At 42.7% G+C, this 24,518-nt stretch overlaps 1 protein-coding gene and 1 long non-coding RNA gene across 9 annotated transcripts in view; one reads left to right on the top strand and one right to left on the bottom strand.

Annotated features, from left to right (window-relative positions):
* The window catches only part of LOC132391906 (uncharacterized), a 199,582-nt gene that overhangs the window by 37,223 nt on the left and 137,841 nt on the right, over positions 1-24,518 (top strand). For all 4 annotated transcript variants that reach the window (XR_009511383.1, XR_009511382.1, XR_009511381.1 and 1 more), the window contains exon 5: positions 6,346-6,425. This is a non-coding gene — a long non-coding RNA (uncharacterized LOC132391906). The remainder of the gene's footprint in view (positions 1-6,345; positions 6,426-24,518) is intronic.
* The window catches only part of LOC132391901 (leucine zipper putative tumor suppressor 3), a 234,527-nt gene that overhangs the window by 160,943 nt on the left and 49,066 nt on the right, over positions 1-24,518 (bottom strand). The window lies entirely within an intron of this gene.

Raw genomic sequence — 24,518 nt, 5'->3', positions numbered from 1 at the left:
ATCTCAAATGTTCTGGAGTAGAAAACCTCACTCTGAGAACAGATGCAGTGGAGATGAAGGAACTGAGAAAAGGCAAAAGCATTTTTACAAATGTGGGAAAAGGTACCATGGAGATATCTGTGAGAGTCAGTAGGTTAATAAAAGATATCAGTAGACAGTCTGCCACCAGACCATCAGACTGATTATTTCATGCTGATACCATTGTATTTGTATGTGATATTGACTGTCCTGTTGTACATACTATCTATTACAGATTACTATTAATTGCACACTTGGATGGAGACATAGCATAAAGATTTTTACTCATGTATGTGAAGGATATAAGTAATAAAGTCAATTCAATTCAATTCCAGAGATAAAGCTAAATGAAACTAACAAGCTCAGCATTGGTGCAGGAAGAGAGTATGTCAGTAGTGTGGGACAATGAATGAGGGGCAGAGGGGAAACAGAGAAGGAAGTTTGGAAAAATAACAGAAGGTGGAAGGTGGGTTTTAAAAATCCACATTTAGCAATAGACCATTCCATCAATACTTGTGTGTCAGCCTAGTCTCAGATCCAAGTTCAGATTTTTAGAACACCATGAACACCACTTCACTTTGTGTTTTGCACTATTTTGTAACTTGTAGCAAGTTTTATTGTCTTGCACTGTGATGCAGCCACAAAACAACACATTTCACAACATTTGGCAGTGGTAATAAACCTGGTTCTTATCTGCAATGTGTTTACATTGAAGACCTGAACATTGGAGCTTTCCTCTAAGGTTAGAAAATAGCCCATCACAAAAAAATGCTGGTGTAGATTGAACCAGCCGAATCATTCAAAGTTCAAAGTCAATTTTATTATCAAAGTACATACATGGCGCTGTGGAAAGGCAAGGAGATCTCCAGTGTCCCTGACCACTACAACAGCGAGAAGTGCATTCAGCTGCAGCTTCTAACAAACCATGTTAAGGAGTTGGAGCTGGAACTGGATGAACCCTGGATCATTTGAGAGGGTGAGGGGTGATAGATAGGACATATTGAGAGATAGTTACACCCAAGGTGCAGGCCATAGGAAATTGGGTGACAGACAGGAAGGGGAAAAGGGTTAAGGAGCCAGTGCAGAGTACCCCTGTGGCCATTCCCCTCAACAACAGGTATATCACTTTGGATACTGTTGGGAGGATAACCGAACAGAGGGAAGTTGCAGTGGGTGAATCTCTGGCACTGCCTCTGTGACTCAGAAGGGAAGAGGGAAGAAGAGGCACACTGTGGTGAAAGGGGATTCATCAGTAACAGGAATAGACAGGAGGTTCTGTGGATGTGAACAGATGGTATATTGCCTCCTGGGTGACAGTAGTATCTCACATCAAGTCCTCTACATTCTTAAGTGGGAGGGTGAACAGCCAGAAGTGTTGGTCCACGTAGGTACCAATGACATAGGTAGAATGGGTGAAAAGGTTTTCTTGAGGGAGTTCAGGGAGTTAGCTGCTAAGTTAAAGGGCAGGACCTCCAGGGTGGTGATCCCAGGATTACTACCCGTGCCACATGCTCGTGAGGCCAAAACTAGCAAGATTATACCGTTTAATAAGTGGCTAAGGAGGGAGGTGTAGGAGGGAGGCCATAAGATTTTTGGATCATTGGGCTCTCTTCTAGGGAAGGTGGGATTTGTACATGATAGACAGTTTGCACCTGAACTGGAGGGGGCTAATGTCCTAGTGGGAAAATTTGTTAATGCTGCACAGTGGGGTTTAAACTAGAACTAGACTAGAAGGGTATGGGAACCAGAGTGTCAGAACCACTAGTGGAGAGATTGTGGAGACAGATGGTGGTAAGATCTCAGACAAAGTAATAACCAAGAGGTTGAACATGGTGTGACCAGAGTCCTGAGCTGCCTGTAGTTAAATGCTGTTGATAGGGCAAAATTAAAATCAAGATGAATTGCAATGTAAAAGGTGGACAAAATTGTAAAGTGTGACTACAGGACCGAAGGTGTTGTATTTGAATGTGCTCAGTATACAGAATAAGGGAGACGAACTTGGGGCACATTTGCAGATTGGCAGGTATGATGTTGTAGGCATCACTAAATCATGGCTGAAAGATTATAGCTGAGAGCTTAATGTCCAAGGATACACATTCTGTCAAAAGCATAAGCAGGAAGGTAGATGGGTGACATTTTTCTGTTGGTAAAAAATTACATTAAATCATTAGAAAGTGGAGTCATAGGGTTGGAAGGTGTTGAATTATTGTGGATGGAGTGAAGGAACTGCAAGGGTAAAAAGATCTTAATGGGAGTTGTATACAAATCCCCAAACAGTGGTAAGGATGTGGCCTAAAAGTTATAACAGGAGATAGAAAATGCATGTCAAAAGGGCAATGTTACAATAGTCATGGGAGACTTAATATGCAGGTAGATTAGAAAAATCATGTTGGTGCTGAATTACAGGAGGGGGAATTTCGAGAGCACCTACGAGATGACAACCAGAGCCCACTGGAGGATCAGCCATTCTGGATTCAGTGTTGTGCAATGAACAGAGTTGATTAGGGAGCTTAAGTTAAAAGAACCCTCAGGGGTAAGTGATCATAATATGATAGAATTCACCCTGAAATTGGAGAAGGAGAAACTAAAGTCAGATGGGTCATTATTACAGTGGAGTAAAGGGAATTACAGAGGCATGAGAGAGGAGTTCGCCAGAATTGATTGGAAAAGAACACTGGCAGGAATTATCGCAGAGCAGCAATGGCTGGAACTTCTAGAAGCAATTCAGAAGGCACAGAATACGTACATCCCAAGTGCAAAGATGTATTCTAAAGAAAAGGTAACACAACTGTGGCTAACAAGAGAAGTCAAACCCAACATAAAAGCCAAAGAGAGGGCATATAATAGAGCAAAAATTAGCAGGAAGTTAGATCTGGAGGCTTTTAAAAACCAACAGAAGGCAACTAAAAAAGTCATTAAGGTAAAGATGGAATACAAAAGTAAGCTAGCCAATAATATTAAACAGGATATCAAAAGTTTCTTCAGATACATAAAGTGTAAAAGAAAGGCAAGAGTGAATATCGGACCACTGGAATACAACGCTGGAGAGGTAGTAATGGGGGACAAGGAAATGGTGGATGAACTGAATAAGTATTTTGCATCAGTCTTCATGGTGGAAGACACTAGCAGTAGGCTCGAAGTTCCAGGTGTCAGGGGCATGAAGTGTGTTAAGTTCTTGGGGAAACTGAAAGGTCCAAAGGTAGATAAATCACACAGACCAGATGGTGTGCACCACAAAATTCTGAAAGAGGTGGCTGAAGAGATTCTGGAGGCATTAGTGATGATCTTTCAAGAATCACTAGATTCTACAATGGTTCCAGAAGACTGGAAAATTGCAAATGTCACTCCATTCTTCAAGAAGGGTGAGAGGCAGAAGAAAGGAAACTAATAAGCTAATAAGTCTGACCTCAGTGATTGGATTGATGTTGGAGTCGATTATTAAGGATGAAGTCCCATGGTACTTGGAGGCACATGATAAAATAGGCTGTAGTCAGCATGGTTTCAAGGGGAAATCTTGCCAGACAAATGTGTTGGAATTCTTTGAAGAAATAACAAACAAGATAGATAAAGATGAATTGATTGATGTTGTGTACTTTGATTTACAGAAGTACTTTGACAAGATGCCACAGATGAGGCTGCTTAACAAGCCATGAGCCTACGGTATTACAAGAAAGATTCCAACATAGATAAAGCATTGGCTGATTGACAGGCGGCAAAGAAAGAGAATAAAGGAAGCCTTTTCTGGCTGGCTGCTGGTGACAAGTGGTGTTCCACAGGAGTCTGTGTTAGGTCAGATTCTTTTTACATTGTATGTCAATGATTTGGATGATAGCATTGATGGCTTTATTGTAAAGTTTGCAGATGATATGAAGATAGGTGGAGGGGCAGGTAGCTTAGAGGAAGTAGCGAGGCTATGGAAGAACTTAGACAGATAAGGAGAATGAGCAAAGAAATGGCAGATTGAATTCAGTGTAAGGAAATGTATGGTCATGCACTTGGTAGAAAAAATGAAAGGGTTGACTATTTTCTAAATTGAGAGAAAATATACAAAAACTGAAGGGCAAAAGGATTGATGGTCCTTGTGCAGGATTCCCTAAGGGTTAATTTGCAGGCTGAGTCTATGGTGAGGAAGGCAAATGCAATGTTAGCATTAATTTCAAGAGGACTAGAATATAAAAGCAAGAATGTAATGTTGAGACTTAATAAAGCACTGGTGAGGCCTCATTTGGTGAATTGTGAGCAGTTTCGGGCCCCTTATTTTAGAAAGGATGTGTTGAAACTGGAGAGGGTTCAAAGGAGGTTCACAAAAATGATTTCAGGATTGAATGGCTTGTCACATGCAGAGAATTTGATGGCTCTGAGCCTGTATTCACTGGAATTCATAGGGCATCAAAGGGTAAAAAGCAGGGGAGTGGGGATGACTGGAAGAATTGGATCAGCCCATGACTGAATGGCATAGCAGACTCGATGGGCCGAATAGCTTACTTCTGCTCCTATATCTTATGGAATTCAGAAGAATGAGGGGTGACCTCATTGAAACCTATCTAATGGTAAAAGGCCTTAACACAGTAGATCTGGAGAGGGTGTTTCCTATGGTGGGAGACTCTAAGACCAGAGGACACTTCCTCAAAATAGAGGGGCATCCTTTTAGAGAGGAGATGGAGGCCAGTTCTTTATATATATTTAAGGCACTGGATGATAGATTCTTGATTGGTCAGGGTATGAAGGGTTACATGGAGAAGGCAGGAGATTAGGGCTGAGGGGAAAATTGGATCAGCCATGATGAAATAGCGAAGCAGACTTGATGAGCCAAATGATCCAAATCTGCTCCTATGTCTTAATGGTCTTATATGTCACCATATACAGTCATGAAATTCATTTTCTTGTGGACATGAAATCTATAGACTAGTAACCATACTAGAATGAAGAAAAGACCACCTAACCAAAGATCTAATCAAAATGTCACTAACATATCAGAAATAACACCAAGCTGCAATTCAAATCTAAACCCACTACGTAACCAAGTCTGTGCCACCACCGAAATGGCAATAATGTTTACAAAGGGCTACTGCTAAATCCTTACAGACAGCAGTTGGGATTGTACCCCAATCATCCAAAACCTGGTGCGGTAAAGTGTGACGTTGACTGCTGCACTGCCCATATGTCTAATCTTTAACCTTTTGGAATGTGAGAAGAAACCAGAGTACCTGGAGGAAACTCAAACAGTCACAGGGAGAACGTACAACCTCCCTACAGACAGTGGCGGGAACCAAACCACAATCAACAAATGCTCTAACCGCTATGCTACCATGACACCTTATTGTGGACATCCACATCACAACGTGGTTGCCAGGGACTAAAGTGAGAAAGCATCACCATACATTCATATGCTTCCAGACAGACATACATTGGAAAACAAAAGAAAAGTATTCAGCTCAATTGATTGGAATCTGGCAGATGTTAAATATGCTCAATATACAAAACCCTCTAAAAATCAGCAAGCGCTACTCCAAGGGTCTATATATCACAGCCATTTTGAAGCCAGATGCACATCATACATCACAATAATTGCATCAGCAGCTGAGGAAAGCCAGTAAACACATCTGTTGGAAAGAACCAAGCTGGGATCAAGTATGCATTTTTCTCAAAGCCTGATTGAATCTGAGTTAAACTGTTACCTAGGGAATGGATTCCACCTGCACCAACAGATACCGATTAAGATTATTAATGGCATTTCGGTGCCAATAAACTAGCAGTGGTTCCCAACCTGAGGCACATGGACCCCTTGGTCCATGGCATCAAAAATGGTTGGGAACCCTTGCAACAGAGGAGGTGTTTGAAGGAATTTGAAAAAAGCAGTATCACTTCCATCATATGCGCAGTGGAAGGATTTGAAGCCATTTCTTGATACAGTGTTTTAATGGAGCAAATTATATTTCAACACACACAGTTAGCTCAGATTGAGGAAGGAATGTAAGCAGGAGACAACGTGATACCTACTGAAAAAAAAATTAATGACATTCAGCATTTAGAATGTCATTGCTCAGTGAGAGACCCTGACAACAGGTGAATTAATTAATACACTAAACAGGAGACACAAAGACTGCAAATGCGAAAGACCTGATGCAGTAGTTTCAAACTCAAGTTTATGATCAGTGATGTATTTTGTGAAATTAATTGTTTTGCAGCCATACAGTGCAATACATTAAAAAATATTTTGTTTATAAATATAAATATAGTGCAAAAAGAGAACAAATTAGTGAGGTAGTGTTCTGTCCTGATGAAAGGTCTCAACCTAAAATATCAACTGTTTATTCCTCTCCATAGGCGCTGCCTGACCTGCTGAGTTCCTCAGTACTTTTTGTGTATCGCTCAAGATTTCCAACATCTTCATGGATCATGTTCAGGTAGATATATTTACTGTATTTTAATAAGACCAGAAGACATAGGAGCAGAATTAGGCCATCTGGCTCATCAAGTCTGCCCTGCCATTTAATCATGGCTGATCCTTTTTTATCTCCCCCTCAACCCCAGTTCACAGCCTTTTCCCTGTAAACTTTGATGCCACGTCCAATCAAGAACTGATCAAACTCTGCCAGAGATTGCACAGTACGTGCGCTTGCAACACTGTGAGTCAGACAGAGTGGTCAGCAGCACAGGGGCTCCACAGGGGACTGTCCTGTCTCCCTTTCTCTTCACCATTTACGCCTCGGACTTCAACTACAACACAGAGTCTTGCCATCTTCAGAAGTTTTCTGATGACTCTGCCATAGTTGGATGCATCAGCAAGGGAGATGAGGCTGAGTACAGGGCTACGGTGGGAAACTTTGTCAAATGGTGCGAGCCGAATCATCTGCAGCTTAATGTGAAAAAGACTAAGGAGCTGGTGGTGGACCTGAGGAGGGCTAAGGCACTGGTGACCCCTGTTTCCATCCAAGGGGTCAGTGTAGACATGGTGGAGGATTACAAATACCTGGGGATACGAATGGACAATAAACTGGACTGGTCAAAGAACACTGAGGCTGTCTACAAGAAGGGTCAGAGCCGTCTCTATTTCCTGAGGAGACTGAGGTCCTTTGTGGCCAGTGCTATCATGTTTGCTGTTGTGTGCTGGGGCAGCAGGCTGAGGGTAGCAGACACCAACAGAATCAACAAACTTATTTTTAAGGCCAGTGATGTTGTGGGGGTGGAACTGGACTCTCTGATGGTGGTATCTGAAAAGAGGATGCTGTCCAAGTTGCATGCCATCTTGGACAATGTCTCCTATCCACTCCATAATGTACTGGTTAGGCACAGGAGTACATTCAGCCAGAGACTCATTCCACTGAGATGTAGCACTGAGCGTCATAGGAAGTCATTCCTACCTGTGGCCCTCAAACTTTACAAATCCTCCCTCAGAGTGTCAGACACCCTGAGCCAATAGGCTGGTCCTGGACTTATTTCCACTTGGCATGATTAACTTATTATTATTTAGTTATTTATGGTTTTATATTGCTATATTTCTTCATTATTTTTGGTTGGGGCAGCTGTAACGAAACCCAGTTTCCCTTGGGAACAATAAAGTATGTCTGTCTATCTGTCTTAAATACACCCAACGACCTGGACTCCACAGCTGCATGTGGCAAAAAATTCCACAAATTCACCGGCCTTCGGCTAAAGAAATTTCTCTGCATCTCTGTTTTGATAGGGTGTCCCTCTATCCTGAGGTTGTACCTTCTTGTTCTAGACTCTCCCATCATGGGAAACATCCTTTCCACGTCTACTCTGTCTGGGCCTTTCAACATTCTAAAGGTTTCAATGAGATACCCCTGCATCCTTCTGAATTCCAGCAAGTACAGACCCAGAGTCATCAAACATTCCTCATATGATAACCCCTTCATTCCTGTAATCATCCTTGTGAACGACCTCTGGACCCTCTCCAATGCCAGCGCATCTTTTCTAAGATGAGGGGCCCAAAACTGTTCACAATTATCAAGGTGATCCTCACCAGTGCCTGATAAAGCCCCAGAAACACATTCTTGCTCTTGTATGCTAGACCTCTTGAAATGACATTTGCCTTCCTCACCATTGACTCAACCTGCAAGTTAACCTTCAGGGTGCTCTGCACAAGGACTCCCAAGTCCTATTGCATCTCAGATTCCTGGATTGTCTCCCCGTTTAGAAAACAGTCCACTTACTTACTTCTACTACCAAAGTGCATGACCATGCATATTCTCACATTGTATTTCATTTGCCATTATCTTGCCCGTTCTCCTAATATGTCTAAGTCCTTCTGAATCCTACCTGTTTCCTCAACACTACCTGCCCCTCCACTGATCTTTGTATGGTCTGAAAACTTGGCAAAAAAGCCATCTATTCCAACATCTAAATCATTTATACACAGCATAAAAAAAGTGTTCTCAACACCGATCCCTGCAGAACACCACTAGTCACTGGCAGCCAACCAGAAAAGGCTTCGTTTATTCCCACTTGCTGCCTCCTACCAACCAGCCAATGCTCTAATCATGTTAGTAACTTTCCTCTAATACCATGGGCTCTCAACTTGGTGAGAAGCCTCATGTGTGACCTTGTCAAAGGCCTTCTGAAAGTCCAAATATACAACATCCACTGCATCCCCTTTATCTATCCTACTTGTAATCTCCTCAAAGAATTCCACCAGGTTCGTCAGGCAGGATTTTCTCTGAAGGAAACCATACTGACTTTGTATTATCTTGTCCTGTGTCAGCAAGTACTCCATAAATTCATCCTTAACAATTGACTCCAACATCTTCCCAACCACTGAGATCAGGCAAACGGGTCTATAATTTCTGCTGCCTTTCTCCTTTCTTAAAGAGTGGAGTAAATTTTGCAATTTTCCAGTCCTTTGGCACCATGCCAGAGTCCAATAATGTTTGAAAGATCATTTCAAGTGCTACCATAATCTCCAACACTACTTCATTCCTATAGTGCAGTTCCTCTAGCCTGGGTGACTTATGTACCTTTAGGCCTTTTAGCTTTTTGTGCACCTTCTCTCTTGTAACAGTAACTGCACCCACTTCTCTTCCTTCACACACTACAACATCAGGCACACTGCTAGCATCTTCCACAGTGAAGACTGATGCAAAATACTAATTTAGTTCATCAGCCATCTCCTTGTCCCCTGGTATTACTTCTACTGCCTCATTTTCTACTGGTCCTATATCCACTCTCATTTCTCTAATATCCACTTTGATATTACTTGTTAACGCTTTCATATTTCATCTTTTCTTTTCCAATGATTTTTTTTAGTTGTTCTCTGTAGATTTTTAAAAATTTCCCAATCTTCTATCTTCCCACTAATTTTTGCTTTGTCGTATGCCCTTTCTTTTGCTTTTACAATAGCTTTGACTTCCTTTGTCAGCCACAGTTGTACTATTTTACCATCTGAGTGTTTCTTCATTTTTGGAATGCTACCATCTGGGAAACTGTACCGCAGCATAAAAGCCAGGATCAACAGGCTCCAGGACAGCATCTCCCACCAGGTCATCAGACTGATTAACTCATGCTAATTTGAGTGTATTCTATGTTACATTGACTCTTCTATATATTATAAATTATTGTGATTGCACATTTAGACAGAGACGTAACATAAAGATTTTTACTCCTCACATATGTGAAAGATGTAAGAAATAAAGTCAATTCATTCACATATCCTGCATCTTCCTCATCTTTCCCCACATGCCATTGCTGCTCTCTACTGGTGTCCCTGCCAGCAGCTCCTTCCAATTTACTTTGGCCAACTCCCATACTACTGTAATTTCCCTTACTCCATTGAAATACTGATACATCTGACTCTACTTTCTCCATATCAAATTTTATGTTGAACACAATCATACTGTGATTATTGGTTCCTAAGCTCCCTAATCGCTTCTGGCTCATTACATAACACCCAATCCAGTATAGCTGATTCCCTAGGAGGCTGAACGATAAACTCCTCTAAAAAGCCATCTCTTAGGCATTCAACAAACTCATTCCCTTGAGATTCATTACCAACCTGATTTTCCCAATCGATCAGTATGTTAAAATCTCCCAGACTAGCATAACATTGCCCTTTTGCCGGGCTTTTTCTACTTCCTGTCATAACCTGTGGTCCACCTCCCAGCCTGTATGTAACTGCCATCAACATCCTTTTACCATTACAGTTTCTTAACTCAACCCACAAGGATTCAACATTTTCCGATCCTGTGTCATGTTTTTCTACTCGTTTGATGCCATTCTTTAGCAGTACAGCCTCACCACCCACCCCTCTTCCTACTTTCCTGTCCCTCTGATATAACTCGTAACCTTGGACATTCAGCTCCCAACTACAATCATCCTTCAGCCACGATTCAGTAATGGCCACAACGTCATACCTGGCAATCTGCTGTATTACAACAAGATAGTCCATCTTATTACTTATACTACACGCACTTAGATACAACTCCTTGAGTACCGTATTTGCTATCCTTTCTGATTCTTCATCACAAATGATTTGATACTCAGCCTGTTGGCTGCAACTGTCCCATCACCTGCCTGCCTTTTCTGACAATCTGACTGCATGGTATCTTCGCTTTTTTACCATCTGTCCTTCCCTGAGTCCCGTCACTCTGGTTCCCACCCTCCTGCCAAGTTAGTTTAATCCCTCCCCAACAGCTCTAACAAAACCTGCCCACAAGAATATTGGTCCCCCTCGGGTTCAGGTGCAAACCATCACTCTTGAACAGGTCATACCTCCCCCAAAAGAGATCCCAATGATCCAAGAACCTGAAGGCCTGCCCCCAGCGCCAGCTTCTCAGCCACACATTTATCTGCTAAATCATCCTGTTTCTACCTCACTTGCATGTGGCAATCCAGAAGTTACTACCCGAGAGGTCCTGCTTCTCAACTTTCAACCTAGCTCTCTAAATTCTCTTTACAGGACCTCATTGCTTTTCCTTCCTATGCCATTGGTACCAAGATGCACCATTATTAATCTGGTATCATGGTCGGTGTAGACATTGTGGGCTAAAAGGGCCTTTTAATTGTGTTTTCTGTTCTAATCCCTCTTATGGTAAGGATATAATCTTGTCATTCTCTCAAAAACCACATGCTTTTTGAAATATTTGTTAAACTAATGACATTTCAGAGTGTACATTGATTTGATGTGTACATCAAATTTATTATCATTTTGCACGGTGATTTGTGCAAGGTATTGGGAAACAGTAACACACACAATGCTGGAGGAACTCAATGGGTCAGGCAGCATCTATGGAAATGAACAAACAATCTAGCTCTCCTCCTTCTCCACACACCACCCCCCAACCTGTTTATTCTGGCATCTTGCCCCTTCCTTTGTAGTCCTGAAGAAAGGCCTTGGCCCAAAATGTTGACCGTTTATTCATTTCCATTGATGCTGCCTGACCTGCTGAGTTCCTCCAGCATTTTGTGCATGATGCTTTGGATTTCCAGCATCTACACACTTCTAATTTTTTTGTGATTTTTTCAATGCCTAATTTGCTGCCTGAGGCAACTTTTCATGTGGTTGGCCTGTTTAATGGCTTCAATGTTGCTGGCCATAAGGGATCTCAGTGATCTACTAACAACCAGAGGTGGAAGAGAGGCAAGTCCACATCACTGATATTGCTGTATTTTGAAAAACAACTTTCTTCCAAGACACCCTATTCTCTCCTCAAGTTTGGACCACTAAGGAAAAAACTGCAGGTGTTGAAATCAAAAAATGCTGAAAAATACTCAGTAGGTCAGGCAATTTCCATAAGAGCGATAAAGAGGGATTGCATTTCAGCTCACTGACCTTTCAACAACATGGTTTTGATGGAAGAACATCAACCTCTGTTTCTTCCTCCACAGATGCAGCCTGACTTGCGGACTATTTCTAGTATTTTCTGGTTCTATTTCATTCCTAGGATAAGTGACTCAATACTGCGATCTTTTACAGTGAAATATATAAAATAAATCTTGCTACCCGCCACCCTGTCTACCCTTAACCAGGCATGGAGACCCTATAGTTAATCATTTTTTAAATCTGTAGGGACTGAAGGTAGGTTTTAAAAAAAACAAGTGATGTTTTGTATGAAAGTTGTCTCATTGAAAATTGAGGGGGAAAATGTTAAGAACAAATTTAAATGGAATAAAGACAAGTACCAATAAAAGGGGGGTGCTGTGTGCCAGCTAGCACCACTGAATCAGCTAATAATGAAAGTTACACATGCATGTACTGTAATCATATACTCTGCACTCGCTAGTAATGGGACATTTAGGTCTCTTTACACTAGCCTGCTATAAAGACTTTCCTTTATTCTCCTCAATGAATAACTTTTCATCAGCCCTCATAAATCTATTTATAATATTAAATGGCTCTATATAAGCTCACTGTGGACCTATTGTGTGGAAACTGGAACGCAGTTATATTGTGGCACTTGTTCAGCCATTTCTATTCTTCTGGCACACAAGTACCTGGCCCCATTAACATTTCTAAAATACCACAAGAGTAGAAATTACTGGAGCTTCTGTTATTAAACGGCTATTTATGAAAACACACACTGAGCTCTTCTTGCTTATTTAATTTTCAAGTAGGAAAGATTCCGTATTGCCCTGCATGGCGGAGATGGACTGAAATAAATTTCTTGCTGTGTGTTTTGGTCCTGGTTTAAGATTGGCCTGGTGGGCTTGCTGGGCTGGTATCAGCTTTTCGCTCCGCTGGTAGAATGAGCCAGTTGGTGTTTTCACTATATGGTTACCGGTGTGGTTATGGTATTTCTAATGGAATACTGTCAATCTACTGGTATTGTGATGTTAGTCAGTCTGCTGGGTGTTGTAACTGATGTTTCTAATAGATTAATGTTGGCCTGCTGGTCTCAGATTGAACTATATCATTTTCACGCTTATTTTAAAATTCTGTTAATATTATCACCACTCTTTCCTTCAAGATTAATTGGTCCCTTCTCGATGCACTGGATTTGATCTCAAATAACCTATTGATTGTTTGACATATTGTTTATCATATTGATCTCAAAATCTATCTTGCGTATATTCCAGAAAATCAGGCTTTGTATCCCAACCTGGGTCCATGGACCCCTTGATCAACAGCAAAGCTCTATAGCATAAAAAAGATTGGGAACCACTGCTGTACTAATATGATTTGCCCAGTCTATAGCTAGATTAAAATTTTCTACTGTCCTGTTAGGGTGGTGGGGTGGAGATGTGCTCTAAATAAGGAGGAGTAAGGCGATCCATCCCTCTGCTGGCCTTCAGGTCACCTTTGGGGAAGGTGTAGCACCAGTTTAGCCAACCCCGCTGGGGTCACATGAAGTCACAGAAGCAGACGGTGGATATCACAAGTCCTAGTTATTCAACCACTGATGCAGACAATCTCTGAAGAGTATTGATAATGGCTGGGGGTCCCCCTCTTGTAAACTGGCTCTCCCCTATCCACTCTACTAGTTACGTCTTCAAAAAATTCTATAAGATTTGCCAGACATGATTTTCCTTTCACAAATCCATGCTGACTTTGTCCGATGATTTCACTTCTTTCCAAATGTGCTGTTATCACATCTTTGATAACCGACTCTAGCATTTTCCCCACCACTGATGTCAGACTATCTGGTCTATAATTCCCCTGTTTCTCTCTCCCTCCTTTTTTAAAAATTGGGGTTACATTAGCCACCCTCCAATCCTCAGGAACTAATCCAGAATCTAAGGAGTTTTGAAAAATTATCACTAATGCATCCACTATTTCTTGCGCTACTTCCTTAAGCACTCTGGGATGCAGACCATCTGGCCCTGGGGATTTATCTGCCTTTAATCCCTTCAATTTATCTAACACCACTTCCCTACTAACATGTATTTCCTTCAGTTCCTCCATCTCACTAGACCCTCGGTCCCTTACTATATCTGGAAGATTATTTATGTCCTCCTTAGTGAAGACAGAACCAAAGTAGTTATTCAATTGCCATGTCTTTGTTCCCTATGATCAATTCACCTGTTTCTAACTGTAAAGGACCTACATTTGTCTTAACCAGTCTTTTTCTTTTCACGTATCTATAAAAGCTTTTACAGTCAGATTTTATGTTCCCTGCCAGCTTTCTCTCCTAATCTTTTTTCCCTTTCCTAATTAAGCCCTTTGTCCTCCTCTACTGGTCTCTGAATTTCTCCCAGTCCTCAGGTGTGCCACTTTTTTTTTTGCTAATTTATGTGCTTCTTCTTTGGACTTGATACGATCCCTAATTTCCCTTGTCAGCCATGGGTGCACTACCTTCCCTGGTTTATTCTTTTGCCAAACTGGCAAATATACATATACATATACATATAACCCGTTATGAATTAATTAAATGAACAAGAATACTTAATCAAACAATATATTTATAATATTCCTTAAATACTACAAGCATATTAAATACACAACCTCAGGACAGCACAGGATATGCCACAGCCAACAACGTCCATCTGATGTGTTAACCAGTATAGGGAACAGAGCAGACTATTTGTGCACAGCAATGTCTCACAGGTCATTCTTTAATAAGTGATGATGGTTGCAGGATAAATAGTGGTAAGGACACTGGGAAAATAAACATTTTCTGTGTCCTGTTTCTGTGTATTAATGCCCTGTCATTCATATTGAATGAACAGCTGCAGAGGTGGACAGAGTAAGGGGCAAGAGCTTGGATCTTCTGCAGGAAATTAATAAAAATATTCTCTATAAAGTACATAATTGAAAGATATGAATAAGTTTGAAGTAAATTTATTATCAAAGTACATATATGTCACTATAGACTACCCTGAGATCCATTTTTGCACAGGCATTCACAGTGGAACAAAGTTACACAATGGAATCAATGAAACACTATACACAAAGACAAACTGTGCAAAAAAACAATTGATTATATATAAATAAATAAGGAATATTGAGGATATGAGTTGCAAAGTCCTTGTAAGTGTGTCCATAGGTTGTGGAATAAGGTCAGTATTGAGGAGAGTAATGATATCCAATTTGGTTCTGGAGCCTAATGGTTGAAGGGTAATAACTGTTCCTGAACCAGGTGGTGTGGGACCAAAGACTCTTGTACCTCCTTCCTGATGGCAGCAGTGAGAAGAGAGCATGGTCTGGATGGTGGGGACCCTTGATGATGGACGAAAGAGAGATGGAAAAGAGATAAGAAAAGGGAAAAGAGTGAGAATTAGGAAAATAATTGGTGAGCAAAAGAGTTGAATGAAAAGTTATATTCATTTTCTTGTGCACTTTGAAAACATGCTGGGTTTTTTTGAAAGAATTCTCCAATTAGACCCATTCCACTAAAGTGCAAAAAAATTGCATCACAACTCACTTATCGTGCTTTGGTCTAGTAAATCTGTTTCATGATCAACTCTTCTTTTGAACAAGTTACTTATTGAATCCTCCTTTTTTCCCTTAGCATTACAGTCAGTGACAACCTTATTAGGTGTCTAATAAAATGGCAACAGAGTACACGTCCGTGGCCTTCTGCTGCTGCACCCAGCCACTTCAAGGTTTGACATGTGCTTTCAGAGATGCTCTCCTGCACACTACTGTTATAACTTGGGGCTATTTGAGTTACTATCACCTTCCTGTCAGTTTGAACCCTTCTGGCCATTCTCCTCTGATCTCTCTCATTAACAAGACATTTTCACCCACAGGACTACCACTCACTGGATGTGGGGGTTTTTTTGCACCATTGTCAGTTAACTCTGAGGCTTTTGTGCAAGAAAATCCCAGGAGATCAGCAATTTCTGGGATACTCAAACCACCCATTTGGCACCAACAATCATTCCACAATCAATGACACTTAGATCACATTTCTTCCCCATTCAGATGTTTGGCCTGAACAACAACTGAACCTCTTAACAATGTCTGCATGCACTGAGCTGCTGTCATGTGATTGGCTGATTAGATATTTGCATCAATGAGCACGTGCACTGCTGTACCTAATAAAGTGGCCACTGATGTACATTCAATAGGAATCAGTGCTTTATTTATTGCTAAAGACATGAGCAATCTGATGAAAATTAGTTTGTCTATCTAAGTATCTAAGGAAGTTGAATTTCAAGAAAAATAATGATTTAAAGTTATTAATCATTATTTAATATAATGATTTTACAACCCCAATCCAACACAAGTAACTTAATATGGCAGACTGGGTGAAGAAATACAGTGGATAAGAATTAGTGCTTTACCTACTGCCTGAAGGCATCAGCAACCTTGATGAAAATAGGTTTGTCACCCTAAATAGCTGTATTAGCATGTGACCCTGCAACTGGCAAATTGTCTATCTGGTATAATGTTGCACAACGAGCAGAAACAATGAAGTAAATCCACCAAGTTGGATCTGGCTGAAGGAATATTTCTAATTTGCACTAGCTTTCTGATGCAGGAGTGCAGCTCAGCTGATCTCACTCAGCTTTAGCCTGGAGTCACCGGAGTTTGCAAACCCACTATCTCAGTGCTGCAATGCAAGAGCAGCTCTCCCTGAGAGGGGAAAGATAAATCCCCTTCTTTTATTTCTGAGCTTTTAAGTCATGGCCAGGAATAATTTTGCTTTTGCTTTTGCCAATAATCTTCAGTGTTTTTTTTTAAATCACCTGGGATCTAATCTCTAAACACTTACAAAATTGATTTCTTTTTTTCATTCCATGAAAGCAACTCTCCAGGGGGATATTGAAATCAGCAACATTCATTCATTTATTTTCCAAAAATAGAGCTCAATTTCTATCGCAGTATGAGGAATTCTTTTCCCCAGCCAACATAATCAAGGACCCCTCCCACCCTAGTAATTCCCTCTTCACTCCTCCCATCGGGCGGAAGTTTGAGGACACATACCACCATGCTCAAGGCCAGCCTCTATCTCACTGTGACAAGACTCTTGTGAAATACAAATCAACCTATCTCTGACCTCATACCAGTCTAAGTCACCATCACCCTTGCACCTTATATAGCTACTTCAAGTGCACCTTCTCTGTGACTCTAGCACTATACTCTGCATCATGTACCAAATGCTGGAGGAACTCAGCAGGTCAGGTGGCATCTGTGGAGAGGAATAAAAAGTCAATGTTTCAGGCTAAGACCCTTCATCGGGACTTCACATTCTGGTTTTTGTTCCTTTTCTATTAAAAGAAATGTACCATACTTATGTTTGGAAGGGATTGAAAAACAATTCTATTGAGGTTAGGGATGGAATTGATTACAAGTTGGTCACTGATGTACATTTGTTGGGAATCAGTGACTTACCTGTTGCTGAAGACATGAGAAACCTTGTTGAAAAGAGGCTCGTCTTTCCAAATATCTAAGAAAGCCACAGAGCAACACATTTCATAACGTGTGCCAGTGATATTAAACCCAATTCTGATTCACATCTAAAATAGTGGCCACCTTTATTAGGTAAAATGAAGATAAATTTACTATCAAAGTGTGTGTGTGTGTGTGTGTGTGTGTGGAGATAGGAGAGGACAGAAGGCCATGGAAGAAAGAAAAGGGGGAGGAGTACCAGAGGGAGTCCTATCAGATCCCAATATCTCTTTCACCAATCAACTTCCCAGCTCTTTATTTCAATCCTCCCCCCTCCTTCTAACTCTGACTCGTCATCTTCTTTTCTCCAGTCCTGTTGAAGGGTCTCAGCCCGAAATGTCGACTGTACTCTTTTCCATAGATGCTGTCTGGCCTGCTGAGTTCCTCCAGCATCTTGTGTGTGTTGCTCACCATATACTATCTTGAGATTCACTTGCAAGCATTTACAGGAAACTAAAGAAACACAGTAGATTTTATGAAAAACTATAGATAAATAAAGTAACCACGTGCACAGGAAGACAAATAGTGCAAATAAAAACTAAGTAATAATCATCATAAAGAAACAATACTGAGAAATAAAAACACAGAATGCTGGCAGAATTCAGCAGGCCAGACAGCATCTATGGGGGGAGGTAGAAACGACGTTTTGGGCCGAAACCCTTCATCAGGAGTGAAGTAACATGGGATGGTCGAGAGGGGTAAGTGGGGGGAGGGATGTAGAGAGCTGGGAAGTGATAGGCTGGAGGGAAATGGGCTAGGGGGAAGGTGGAGAATTATGGGAAATAAAAGAGAAAAAAAGGTAGGGCTGGGGGGAGATTATAGTGAGGGGGGAAGAGAGAGAAAGAGAACCAGACTAAAATTATAGATAGGGATGGGGTAAGGGGGGGCAGGGGTATCAACGGAGGTCTGTGAGTTGAATGTTCATGCCGGCAGGTAGGAGGCTACCTAGGCGGGAGATAAGGTATTGCTCCATCCACCTGCGTGTGGCCTCATCTTGACGGTAGAGGAGGCCATGGACAGACATATCGGAGTGGGAGTGGTCTGTGGAATTAAAGTGTGTGGTCACAGTGAGATACCGCCACTGCTGGAGGACCGAGAGCCAGTGTTCGGCGAAACGGTCTCCCAGTCTGCGGCGGGTCCCCCCAATGTATAAATGGCCATATCGGGAGCACCAGATACAGTATATCACCCCAGTTGACTCACAGGTGAAGTGGTGCCTCACCTGAAAGGACTGTCTGGGGCCTGGGATGGTGGTGAGTGAAGAAGTGTGGGGGCAGGTGTAGCACTTCTTCCGTTTACAGGGATAAGTGCCTGGAGGGAGGTCGGTGGGGAGGGATGGGGGGAGATGAATGGACAAGGGAGACGCGTAGGGAGCGATCCCTACGTAAAGCCGAGAGTGGGGTGGGAGGGGAAGATGTGGCTGGTGGTGGGATCCCGTAGGAGGTGGCGGAAGTTACGGAGGATTATACGTTGGATCTGTAGGCTGGTAGGGTGATAGGTGAGGACCAGGGCTGGCAGGGGGGTGGGGTGAGGGCCGAGGTGCGTGAAATACGGGAGATGCGATGGAGGGCAGAGTTGATAGTGGACGAAGGGAAGCCCCTTTCTTTAAAAAAAGGAAGACATCTCCTTTGTCCTAGAATGAAAGGCCTCATCCTGGGAGCAGATGTGGCAGAGGCGGAGGAATTGAGAGAAAGGGATAGCATTTTTGCAGGAGACAGGGTGGGAGGAGGAATAGTCTAGGTAGCTGTGGGAGTCTGTAGGTTTGTAGTAGACATCGGTGGATAGGCTGTTTCCAGAGACAGAAACAGAAAGATCTAGAAAGGGGAGGGAGGTGTCAGAAATAGACCAGGTGAATTTGAGGGCGGGGTGGAAGTTGGAGGCGAAGTTAATGAAGTCGACGGCAATACTGAGAACTTGAGTTGAAGGGTTCTTGACAGTGAGCCTGTAGGTTGTGGATTCAGCTCAGAGTTGAGGTGAGTGAAGTTATCCACACTAGTCTGACATCAGTTAAAATGCTCTCCATGGTAGATTGTTGCAAATTTGCTAGAATCAAATACAAACGGGAAATGGAAACAGGACCCATTGACCCTAGGCCTTTGTTGTTCATGAACAGGGCTAAGCTGTCCATGTAGGAATGCTAGCCCTCTCTAGACAGAGTGGGGCATTTCCCACTAACCCCATCACACCAAAGTAGGTCAAAATTTGTCACTGACCTACTGGGGTTATGTGCTACACTTCCTCGGCTAAATTTCTCTGTGAAAAATCACCCCGTAATTGTTAGCTTTCAATCTCAGAAAACCTCACACGATAAAGCTGTGGCCCAGCACTTCCATCCTAAACCCTGATGTGTGAATCAGATGCAAATTACAAAGAAGTTTTAAAAAGGGAAAATGCAAATGACAAACACAAACAGCTGCTCAGGAGATCCATGCAAGTTTAAACTGTGAGCTGCCGCAGACTTCTTTTCAATTACAGCTTATTAGCCTGAACTGTAAATCTGTCATTTATTTGTGTTACCAGAATAGAGGGAGCACCATTAGAAAGCTGATCTTCATTCACTCAGTGCCTTGATTTCACTGAATGTAAAGTTTCAGGCAACAGAAACAGTTGATGTCATGGCCAAGAAAACTCAGCAATATCTCTAATTCCTCAAGATGCTAAAGAAATTTGCTATGTGCCCATTGACTATTACCAATATTTATCAATGCGCCACAGAAAGCATGCTGTCTGGATGCATCTCGGCTTGCTATGGCAGCTGCTCTACGCGTGACAGCAAAAATCTGCAGAGTCATGGGTACAGCGTAGCACATCACAGGAACCAGCCTTTGCTCTATGGACTACATCTATACTTCTAGCTGATTCAGTCAATTAGCCAGCAGAATCAGAGACCCCACTCACCCCGGACATTCTCTCTTCTCCCCTCTCCCGTCAGCCTGAAGATACAAAAGCCTGCAAGCACATGCTGCCAGGCTCAAGGACAGTCTCTGTCCCACTCTCATCAGACACTTTCAGGTACCTCTTGTACAACAGGACGCCCTCTCGGCCTCATAATCTTGGGTGGCATAGTAGCATAGGCTCATCATGCTTTCCAACAATCGGGAGATCGTGGCTAAATCGCCACCGCCGGAGGCAAGGATTTTGTACCAGGGCTCCAGTTTCCTCCCACGTTCCAAAGTGATTGCAGGTTAGGGCTAGTAAGTAGTGGGCATACTATGTTGGCATCGGAAGCACGGCAACACTTGCGAGCTGCCCACAGCACATCCTCGGATTCTGTTGGTCATTGCCACAAACAATGCATTTCACTGTATGTTTCCAATCTATATGTAACAAAGCTACTTCATCCGGCTCGTTATGATCTTGCACCATCATTTCTGCACTCCACTTTTTCTTTTGCTTTTACACTTTATTCTGCATTGTTATGGAGAATAACAATAACCTTGTTCTACCTCAGTGCACTGTGTAATGACAAGCAGTATACAAGTCTTTCACTGTATCTTGGTACATGTGACAATAATAAACCAATCATGATGTTCTTGTGGGCACTGGCTGCTTGACAGGTCCTTGGGGAATAAGGATCTCCCTCTACTTGCACCGGAAGTGTGTGTGTGTGGGGGGGGGGGGGGGAGTCCATATTAACACATACAAAATGCTGGAGGTCAAGCAGCATCTATGGAAAGGAATAAATATTTGACGTTTGGGGCTGAAATCCTTCATTGGGCCCGATCTCAGCCCGAAATGTCAACAGTTTTCATTCCTGTTCATCCCAGGTTTATTCCTGTCCATGGATGCTGCCCGAGCTGCAGATTTCCTCCAGCATCTTGATGGTCCGGATTTCCATCATCTGCAGAATCTCAAAAACACAAGAGATCGTGCTGATGCTGGAAATCCAGAGCAACAACACACACATACACACACCACCACCCCCCCACTGGAAGAAATCAGTAGATCAGGCAGCATTTATGGACATGATCAACAGTTGACCTCTCAGCTAAGACATATCATCAGCACTGGAAAGGAAGGGGGAAGGTGCCAGAATAAGATGGTGGGGGAGGGGGAGGAGGACAAGCTAGAAGATGATAGGTGAAGCCAGTTGGGAGGAGGTGGGGTTAAGTAAAAATCTGGGATGTGATAGATGGTAAAAGGCAAAAGGATAGAGAAGAAGGAAGCTAACAGGAGAGGAGAGTGGACCATGGGAGAAAGGGAAGGAGGAGGGGGACCAGGGAGAGGTGATAGACAGTTGAAGAAGCAAGCTGGGGAATAGAAGAAGAGGGAAGGGAGAGGGGAAAAATATACTGGAAGGAGAAATCGATGTTCATGCCATCAGGTTGAAAGCTACCCAGACGGAATATGAGGCGTTGCTCCTCCAGCCTCAGAGTGGCCTCATCGTGGCAGAAGAGGAGGCCATGGATTGACAAGTCAGAATGGGAACAGGGATTGGAATTAAAATGGCTGGACATCCGGAGAATCTCTTGCGTTTGTGATTTGGGAGATCCTATTATTCTTCTTTGATGGATTTCCTTTATTCACTGTTTCCAAACGAAACAACCCATCCAGAGTCTAAAATAGAATCTATTTTAAAAAAGGTTAGGAACTAAAGACATTCTGTATCAGGCTAGTGAAACGAAATAAACCCAGCACTAGGACAGAGAGATCCCATAATGATAGCACATAACAGTATGTGCTATCTCGGCCTTTTGTCCTTGGAGCGACGGAGGATGAGAGGTGATCTGATAGAGGTGTACAAGATGATTACAGGCATTGATGTGTGGATAGTCAGAGGCTTTTTCTTAGGGCTGAAATGGCTAGCATGAGAGGGCATAGTTTTAAGGTGCTTGGAAGTAGGTACAGAGGAGGGCTAAGTTTTTTTTATGCAGAGAGTGGTGAGTGCATGGAATGGACTGCCAGCATCAGTGGTGGAAGCGGAAATGATAGGGTCTTTTAAGAGACTCCTGGATGGATACATAGAGCTTAGAAAAATAGAGGGCTATGGGTAAGCCTAGGTAGTTCTAGGGTAAAGACATGTTCAGCACAGCTTTGTGGGCCAAAGGGCCTGTATTGTGCTGTAGGTTTTCTATGTTTCTATGTTTAACAGTACTGGTGCATCAAATGAAGTATCCAAATAAGCCACCATCAATAAGCTAGAATAAAGTCTTACCTGTGACACCCCTGATTTATGTGGAGGCAGAATACAGCTGGTGGGTCAGAGAATTGGCCATCTGACAGGGAAAACAATCTGCTCTCTGACTACAACACAACCAGCTAGCATGCTACGAGACAGACCACAACATTCCTACAAATTGCAGGAAACCAGTCTGTACACTATCAAGAACACGCTCAGTGCCCCTGAGCCCCTGGTCCCTGGCTGTCTGAATTGTATGAACGGAGAGAAGGCTGGAAGCACTGAGGTGTGAATAAAGTGGTTCTTTAGTGCTTTAGGAATATTCAAGCTTCTTTTTATTGGCAAGAATCTGTTTTCTCTGCAGAAATGCAAATATCACTTCTGCAACTCCAGGGCAAGTCATTACACCATAACAAGAACATCTTGAATTGATGAAGTGATTTAATGTAGCAAAATGCCTCAAGATACTATTCAAAGAAAGAGACTGCATTTACACAGCATCCACTGGAGGCTCAGGATTTTCCCAAAATCTCTCCTGAAAAGCAAAGCTCTATTTTTAAAGTCCTCCCTAGCCGGAAGAAAATAAAATCCCACCCGGAATCACACAAAAAGATCTTTCCACCCATCGTGGTCATACTGACCTTTGAGTAAACATCTACACACAGAGGCCACTTTATTAGGCCTACCTGTACCCCTGCTCGTTCATGCAAAACCTCATCAATCAATCATAGAGCAGCAAGTCAATGCATGGTCAAGAGCTTCAGTTGTTGTTCAGACCAAACACCGGAATGGGGAAGAAATGTGATCCAAGTGACTTTGACCCTGGAATGATTGTTGGTGCCAGATGGGGTGCTTTGAGTATCTCAGAAACTGCTGATCTCCTGGGATTTTCACCCGCAACAGAGTTTACAGAGAATAGCGCGAAACACACACAAAAAATCCACTGAGCAGCAGTTCTGGGTGTGAGAACACGTTGTCAATGAGAGGTCAGAAGGGAATGACCAGACAGATTCAGGCTGACAGGAAGGCAACAGTAACTCAAGTAACCATGGTTACAAGAGTGGTGTGAAGAAGAGCATCTCTGAATACACAACACATTAAAACTTGAAGTGGATGCACTACAGCAACAGAAGACCATGAATTTACACACAGTGGCCACTTTATTAGATACAGGATGTGGCCTCTGAGTACATTCTAATCACATTTAACAGCACTTGTTCCAGAGCTTTATAAACCTGAGCAATTCATGTGTCAATATCGATGCTTTTTAATTATTGTACAATTAGTTTATCAACTTCCTGCCACCTCTGCAGTGGAATTATTCTTTCCCTCAAAACCTCCCACCCCAAGTTTTGCTCTCCAGTTTTAGACACATGGGGAAATGTTTCCTATTGCTCTCCACAAGGAAAACAAACCCACAAATCCAGAGCAACATACACAGTATGCTGGAGGAACTCAGCAGGTCAAGCACCATCTTCTGAGAGAAATAAAGAGCTGACGCTTTAGGTAGAGAGCCTGCAGGACAGGAAAGGACAGACGCAGAAGGTCGAGCAGGGAAAGGAGTACAAGATGGCAGCAAATAGATTTGACCAGTTGAAGGGAAGCTGGGTGGGTGGAGGGGGAAGCTGGGTGGATGGAGGAGCGGGAAGCTGGATGGGTGGAGAAGGGGGAAGCTGGGTGGTGGAGGGGGGGAAGCTGGGTGGTGGAGAGGGGGTATTTGGGTGGGTGGAGGAGGGGTAATTTGGGTGGGTGGAGGAGGGGTAATTTGGGTGGGTGGAGGAGGGGGAAGCTGGGTGGGTGGAGGAGGGGTAATTTGGGTGGGTGGAGGAGGGGGAAACTGGGTGGGCGGAGAAGGGGTAATGAAGTAAGAAGCTGAGAAATGATAAGTGGAAAAGGTAAAGGCCTGACAAAGAAACAATCTGATACAAGATGAAAGCGGACCATGGGAGAAAGGGAAAGATGAGGGGAAGAGCCAGAATAAACCGGTGGGGGGAGAGGAAGGAATACAAGCTAGAAGGTGACGGGGGTGGGGCGGATGAAGTGAGAAGTTATGTGATTGGTGGAATATCTTGATTATCCAGTTCTTGTATA

The sequence above is a fragment of the Hypanus sabinus genome, chromosome 3 (assembly GCF_030144855.1).
Source record: "Hypanus sabinus isolate sHypSab1 chromosome 3, sHypSab1.hap1, whole genome shotgun sequence".
In the NCBI taxonomy this organism is placed as follows: domain Eukaryota; kingdom Metazoa; phylum Chordata; class Chondrichthyes; order Myliobatiformes; family Dasyatidae; genus Hypanus; species Hypanus sabinus.
This window is presented reverse-complemented; position numbering and strand designations above follow the sequence as displayed.